Source organism: Budorcas taxicolor, chromosome 6 (assembly GCF_023091745.1).
Source record: "Budorcas taxicolor isolate Tak-1 chromosome 6, Takin1.1, whole genome shotgun sequence".
Taxonomy (NCBI): Eukaryota; Metazoa; Chordata; class Mammalia; order Artiodactyla; family Bovidae; genus Budorcas; species Budorcas taxicolor.
The window spans coordinates 93,711,318-93,719,720 of record NC_068915.1 but is presented as its reverse complement, the minus strand read 5'-3'; positions in this window follow the sequence as shown (position 1 = coordinate 93,719,720).

Sequence of the window (8,403 nt, the reverse complement as noted above, 5' to 3'; positions counted from 1 at the left end):
ACTGATAAAGGACAGCTCTGGCGCACCACCCAGCTCCTTGCTTCAGGACTGAAGCACCCATTTCCCCTGCTCCCTGGATGTGCTGGCTGTGGGTACTGCCCTCAGAAAAAGGGAGCTGCATCACCCCAAATCAAGCAAACTTCCCTGGGACAGCCACATACCCAGCAACTGGTCAATATGGGAGTACCAAGGCCCAGTCCCCTCATTCCTAGTGGTTCAGATGATAAAGAATCTGCCTGCAGTGGGGAAACTCAGGTTCAGTCCCTGGGCTGGGACGATCCCCTGGAGGAGGGCAGGGCCACCCACTCCAGTATTCTTGCCTGGAGAATTCCATAGATGAGGAGCCTGGCAGGCTACAGTTCATAGGGTCACAAAGAGTCAGACACGACTGAGCGACTAATACAACACCCCTCACCTCAATTTAGGACCTCTCTAAAGGGTTTGTCAAGCTTCAGAGTTTCCTGTGGCATTAGCTGAGGGCTCTGTTGAAACTGTATCACAGTTCAACTCTCTTTCTGCCCAATCCTACTTCTCAAACAAGTATTGTTCCTATAAGACTCTTACAAAATTTGCTGCACACAAATCTCTACCTCAGAGTTGACTCCCTAGAACCTGATCTACCTGAACTGAAACCGAGAGAGGAAAAACCTCATTGAGAAATACCCAATGGTTACTTTTTTGTTCCTGACCCCTCCCTACTGTTCCATCTAAGAGGCACCCTTTTGCTAACAGCCACCTACCTTTACCAAGGGTGAGAAATCATATTAAACTTTATAGAAAAGTCAGCTTGGGGGAAGGAGATAAAGAATAATTCAGTAGAACAGTAAATGTCTCAATATCACCTTATTCAATACTCAACAGTCTTCATGGAGCAAGTTTGATCATATTCCTGAAACAGGAAGAGGACATAGAGCTGAAATTGAATAACTCATGAAGATTCCCAACAGGAGACAGATTCATTCCAACCAATTTCCATCTCACTGAATCAGTAACTCCCTCAGGTGAAGCTTTCTGCTTTATCTAGAACCCCACAGATGGAAATCTCAAAGCTTTCATACATCAAAGTGTTGGAAGGTACAGGTCACTTCCTCCCATCAAGGCTTTTCTCCAACTACTGACTGAACCCAGGTTTCCTGCTTTGCAGGCAGATTCTTTACTGTAGGCACCACCAGCTGCAGTGAGTAAAATTATCCTCCCATCCTTAGAGTTATTCATCCAGATTTATTTGGGAGGAAGAATAAATGACTTAACATGTAGAGTTTTTGTTTTGGTAGTCGTGGTAGATTAGTTTCCTATTACTCTTTTACCAAACTACAAACATAGTGGCTTGAAACTTGTAATTCTATAGAAGACTTCATTCATTCAGAAGTTCATTCTGTAGACTTCATTCCAATTGGTCTTACAGGCTAAAATCAAGGTGTTGGCAGGGCTATATTCTTTCTGGAGGTTCTAGGAGAGAGTCCATTTCCTTACCTGTCCAGCTTCTAGAGGCTGCCTATGTTCCTTGGCTTGTGGACCCACCCTCCATCTTTAAAGAGAGTGTAGCATCTTCAAACCCGCCTCTCTCTCTGCTTGTATCATTACATTATTATTTCCTTCCTCTGATTTTTCTGGTTCCTTCTTACAGTGACATTTATGGTTACATTAGGGTCAACAGATAATCCAAGATAATCTTCCCATCTCAAAATTCTTAACTTATTCACACACAAAATCCCTCTTGACATGTAAATTTGACATATTCACAGGTTTCAAGCATTTAAAAAAACAGATATCTTGGGGGAGGAAGGGCATTATGTGGCCGATCATACACGGCTCTTCATTTTTCCAAGGAAATGAAAGAGCATGATCTAAACCCTCCATGAAAACTTGTTTTAAAGTTCAAGTCACAGTTTCACCTCATAAATACCAGTTCAGTCTCTTCTCCCCAGTGCTGCAGCTGCAAAATCAAACATCACTGTGCTAATGGAAACTCATCCATTCAGCTGTCTGGATTCTGTGAACTCAGCTGGGAGCCTATAAATTTAGTCAAACTGTTTTTGTGGAAATTTCTCCCAGCTTTACAGGGGTGGAAAGCTAGGATGACAACCTTTTCCTGGACAGGCAAAAACTGGAACAACTTTGTGATTACAATTACACTCAAACACTTTCAGGCATAACTCAAGAATCAAAATGATGGATTATAGAATTTGATAACTTGTAGGACTCATAAGGGGTCTATTTAACAAATTCTTTCATTTTACCAATGAGAAAACTAAGGGGTAGAAAGATTAAGTCAAGCTCAGCAGTCTCTGAGTGTCAAATCTGAGATATGGCCTCTGTACCTTTCTGCTCCACTGCTGGGAGGAGATGAAGGGAGGAAGGAAGAAAGGGAGAAGGGAGGGTAAAACAGAAAGAGGAAGGGAAGTTGGAATTTAAAATGATTTTGCTATCCACCCTGTACTAAACCTCACACAAGTCACTTTTCTGCATATTATCGATGTCATCCTTACAAACATCCTGAGTGACAGAGGTATTGGCTTCATTTTTCATCAGTCAAGAAAACAAAGTTCAAAGCAATCTGGTATGTCTACTCAAGTTCAGACACCATCAGCTCTTGATCAAGAAGGATAAAGGGAGAGACAAATCAAAGTCACGTATAAACTAACACCCTGATTAAAACAGAGCTCTTCAGAACCTATTACCAAATGGATTTATATAAACATATTTCCTTGTAATTATTTCTAATATTTAGGAATGCACTTACTGCTCCACAGATGCCCAAAAATATAAAAATAATTTTAGTGCAACTCATTAGGAACACTAAACACCACATGTATTACTTGATGAGAGATCACTAAAAGCTTGTTAAAAATCTAATTTCTAGTTGCTTCCTAGTTAATCTCTTTTTTCTACATATTAGAACAGAATAAAGTTGGGCAGAGAAGGAGTCTCAGGGCTTCAGTTTCCTCTTCCTTCCTTTTCTTAAATTCCTCTACCCTGTCTTCATAGTACTTGAATCCACAGCCATCCATCCAAACTCCCTTTGCCTCTGCTTAAACTATAGTTTCCTCTTTAAGGATCCATTGGCTAAAGGCTAGGGTCCAGAACTAATCTGATTGTCTAACTAGTGGGCAGAGGGGTAGGAGGTGATGGTTACCTAACAGCTGCAAGCAATGAAAGCCTTCAGATATGCATTTTCAGTACACTTTCTATTAATGATAAAAAAAAGAGAGAGAGACCACAATCCCAAATAAGAAACGACCATAACTAGGTAGCTGACTATTAAAAGACGCTTGCTCCATGGAAAAAAATTATGACCAACCTAAACAGCATATTAAAATGCAGAGACATTACTTTGCCAACAAATGTCCATCTAGTCAAAGTTATGGTTTTTCCAGTAGTCACATATGGATGTGAGAGTTGAACTATAAAGAAAGCTGAGCGCCAAAGAATTTATGCTTTAAAACTGTGGTGTTGGTTTGGAGAAGACTCTTGAGAGTCTCTTGGACTGCAAGGAGATCAAACCAGTCCATCCTAAAGGAAATCAGTCCTGAATATTCATTGGAAGGACTGATGCTGAAGCTGAAACTCCAATACTTTGGCCACCTGATACGAAGAATTGACTCATTGTAAGAGACTCTGTTGCTGGAAAAGATCGAAGGCAGGAGGAGAAGGGGATGACAGAGGATGAGATGGTTGGATGGCATCACCAACTCAATGGACATGAGTCTGAGTAAGCCCCAGGAGTTGGTGATGGACAGGGAAACTTGATGTGCTGAAATTCATGGGATCACAAAGAGTCAGACACGACTGAGCCACTGAACTGAACTGAACCAAATGAAGCTGAGATGTGAACTTCACTTTCCAGGATTTCCAAATCTCTTCTTTACGATTCGCTGCCTAAAAGGCAGGAAGCAGAAGAGGTATGTGCTCAACAGCTGGCTTCAAGGCACATACAAAGCCAGTATCATCTTGCATCATGCAAGAAAATAGAATCTGAAAGTTGTACACAAAGTGAATTTTCATTAAAAAAAAAAAATCACAAGTTGCCACTGACTTTGAAGATGCTTACAGAGATGCTTCTCAACAAGCCCTATAAATGAGCTTCTCCCTTGGCCTGGAATGCTTCTTCAGCTTCTCTGCCAGCCAGCCCACCCTTCACACATGCACACACACACATACACACCTTTCCTTGGCAGTGTCTTTCTAGCCCTCCTCATCACTTCAGCATGCAAGGCTTCTAAGACCCTCCATATTGAGTTCAAAACCCACCTGATCCTTTCATCGTCTCTACAGCTCTTCTCACAGATATCAGTTGAGTCAGCATTTGTTAGTAGACTAGAACAGTATTTGGGTACCAGGTTCTGGAGCCAGTCTTTCCTGGATTAAAACATCAGCTCTGTCATTTATTAGCTGTGTGATCTTGAGCAAGTTTCTTAACCTCTGGTGCCTCAGTTTCTTCATCTGCAAATTGGAAATCAGAGTATCCACCTCCTAGGATTACTGGGTGGAATATGTGAAATAAAGCAAATAGAAAAATGTTCACCAATGAGTTCCAAGTGAAGACCTTGGGAGGAATGAGAAACTTGATTATAAGGGCTGTTGGGAAAGTCATGTCAGAGACTTAATTTGCTTGTGACTTTCTATGCTGTTATCCGGGCATGTGCTTGCATGAGGAAACTAAGTATCAGTAGAAGTCCCCCATAGGTTGTTTGGTCAAACGAAATGAAAGCCAAAGCAGCAATACAATGGAGTAGCTTAACTAAACTCTGGACAGATATTTCTCCATTATCTTAAAGGACTGGTAAAGAGTGTTCTCCAAACATATGTTGTGTTCACACCCACACACATACATATCATGAGCTCTTTTCCCCACCTCTCATCATCACTACACTTTCAGACAGTAAGTACACACTGTTTCTGTCCTTTTCATGGGGCTCTGGTTCCAATTCAAGGACTCGACCTGTTGCTCTATCCTTTGATGTGACTCTTAACCCTGTTAAGACAGCATCTTGTATCAAGCCAGGCATCACTACCATCTATTCAATGCAGAATACCTGGCAGCCTCAGCTTTTCTTCTCAACTGAGGCCTACCTATGAGCATATGAGATTTCTATTCATATTTTTTAATAAACACACAAACATCAATCATTTACCCACCTTATAACTCAACAGTTCTCAAACATGAATACATCTGCAAATCTACAGAGTTCTGCCAGCTCCTGTTTAAGAGCCGTATCCCAAACTTTAAACTAGTGAAAAAACTTCAACTGGTTTTAAAAATTAGAGCTAATTAAGATTTATAAAATCAGATTCAATTTTCTCTTTGAAATCTCTTTCGTTAGCTCACTAACTATCCATTTAGTGCCTCGTACATGGGCTTCCCTGGTGGCTCAGACAGTAACGAATCTGCCTGCAATGCGGGAGACCCAGGCTCAATCCCTGGGTTGGGAAGATCCCCTGGAGAAGGGAATAGCTACCCACTCCAGTATTCTTGCCTGGAAAGTTTTCATGGACAGAGGAGCCTGGCAGGCTACAGGTCATGGGGTCGCAGAGTTGGACACAACTGAGCGACTAACACAAACACACACACATGCCGGTTAGTTTGCTCAGCACTGAGGATGCAATGGTAATCAAATATAGACCTGGTCTTAGTTCATGAGGAGCTAAAGGTTTACTTTGTGAAGGGGGCATGTCCAGAGAATAGTTTATCCAAGGCTACAGACAGTAACATGTAGAACTCTGTCTGAAAACCCATTCTTCCGACTTGAATACAATGCTTGCTTTAAAAAATTTTTTTTCTAATTAATCAAGAAGATTGAAATTTAGAAATCATGGAGACGACTGTTCAAACTTAAAACTAAGGGAAAAGCCAGATAATATACAAAATCATAGCTTTTTTTAACCTATCATGAGAACTGAAAAACATAAAGCTAAATTAATTAAAAGCAAGCATGACCCCATTCTAAGAGAAAGGAGACCAATAATGCTTTCATCTGTGGAGAAGTAGTAGGCAGAAGAATGCTTCATAGAGGGGAAAAGGAGAAACTAGCTTAAAATAATAAAAACTATTAAAAAAATAAAGTCAGTCAAACTTGGTTCTTTGAAAAGATGAATTCAATTGATATAGGCTTAGCAAGTCTTATCAAGTGAAAAGGAAAATATATATTATTACTACTAAGAACTAAAGAAGGACTATCAGGATAGATGCTCTAGATTTTAAAAGAATGATACTGGAATATTATAAAAACACTTAGTCAATAAAATTTATATCTTTAGTGAAAAGGACACATGTCTTCAAAAACACGAAATTTACACAAAAACTTCAAAATTTACACTGGAAGAAACTGAATACCTAAACAGGCCTATATCTATTAAAGACATTAATATGTACTCAAAATCTTTCCACAAAAAAAATTCTAAGCAAAGTTTTCCTGACAGGTGAATTCTACTAAATATTCAAGAAAGAAAAAAAGACAAATACAAAAACTCAGAAAATAAAGGTTAACATTCCCAACTCTTTTTATGAAGAGTTGGGAACTCAGCATAATTCTGAACCAAAAACCTGATAAAGATATTACAAGTGAAGAAAACCAAAGGACTAGATCCTTCATAAACTTTTAAAAAAAAAAAGAAAGAAAGAAAACCTGAAACCTGCATCAAAAAAAAAAAAAACCACGGTCAAGTAGGGTGTATCCAAGAAAATCAAACTTGGTTTTATATTTAAAAAATAAATCGGCATACATCTGCTACTGGCCATTATAGATTAACAAGTGTTAGTTACTCAGTCATATCCGACTCTTTGTGACTCCATGGACTATAGCCTGCCAGGCTCCTCTGTCCATGGCATTTTTCAGGCAAGAATGCTGGAGTGGGTTGCCATGCCCTCCTTCAGGGGATCCTCCCAACCCAGGGATTGAACCCATGCCTCCTGCGTCTCCTGTATTGCAGGCAGATTCTTTACCACTGAGCCACCAGGGAAGCCCCAAGAGAGTAACAAGGACTAGATTTACTCTCCTGCTTGAAACAAACTATAGACAAAATATAGGAAATATATGTAACAATGGTTTGAAAGACACTTGACATCAGGTAATAAAGAACAGGGACTCCTACAGGGGGAAAAGAGGCATGCCCAAGGATTGGGCTATGTCTTAAGACTCAGAGTTTTTAGGAAGAGAGACCACCGGCAGAGACTGAGAGACTCACTGAGTAGGAAGACACTGCTGAGGGTTCAAGACTCCCAAGGCAGCAAGAGTTTGCTGCAGAACACCAGAGAGGAGAGAGCTGCACAAAGAAAGACCTGAGAGATCCACCATGAGTCATTCTTGTGTATTTATCAGAGTACTTACCAGCACAGACACATGAGGAAGCTGCCCAAGCTCCAGGAAAAAACCACCCTGAGGGGAAAATGCCTGCTACCTACATAGGACTGTAAATAAAAATGCCTATTCCCACCAACCAGACTGGAAAACTTTAAGATTCATGGGGCTTTGATTAGAGTATATAGAAGGTCTTACCTAAGCAGTGGAAAACAATCCTTGAATGGACACTGTTCAAGCTCACACCTAACAAATCAAGACCCAAAGGATCAAACAGTTTCCAAGTAATTTAATGACATCCCAGAACAACACCCAGGTATATTTAAAAATACCCATCATGCAACACCATAAAACTCATACAAATTTTTAAAATTCCAGGCATATAAAAAAGTAGGAAATTATAACCCATAATGAGGAAATAGTTAGCTGAATCCTAATAAAAAATAACATAGATCATAGAATTATTTAAAAATGCATTCTATAAGTAAAAAAAAAAATAAGCAGAGACATGGAAAATATAGAAAAAGAACCAAATCAAACTTTTAGAGATGAAAAATACAATATGTAGGGTAAAAAATACTTTGAATTGGACTAATTGCAGATTAAACATAACAGGGAATAAGATTAGTAAACCTGAAGGTATAGATACTATCCAAAATAGAAATAGAGAGAAAAGAGAATTTTAAAAGACACAAACAGAGCAACAGTGAGCTATGAGACACCTTAATGCAGTCTAGCGCATGTAAAATTGGCGTTCATAAAAGAGAAGAGAAGGGCATGGGACAGAAAGACAGTTTGAAGAAATCAGAGCAAAAATTTTCCAAATTTGATAAAAACTATAATCTTATAGCTCCAAGCAGCTCAAGGAAAATAAACAAACTCAGGCATAAGTAACATGAAAAACTACACCAAGGCACATCAGAATCTCATGATCATCTCATTGATCATCAAAATGATCAATCTCATTTTGATCAACTGATCAAAATCAGTTTTATAGAGAAAATTAAAAAAAGATTAAACGCACACACATACACGCACACACACATTACAAAGAGTGATACAAAAATAAAGCTGATGACAGATTTTCTGTGGGAAACAGTATAAG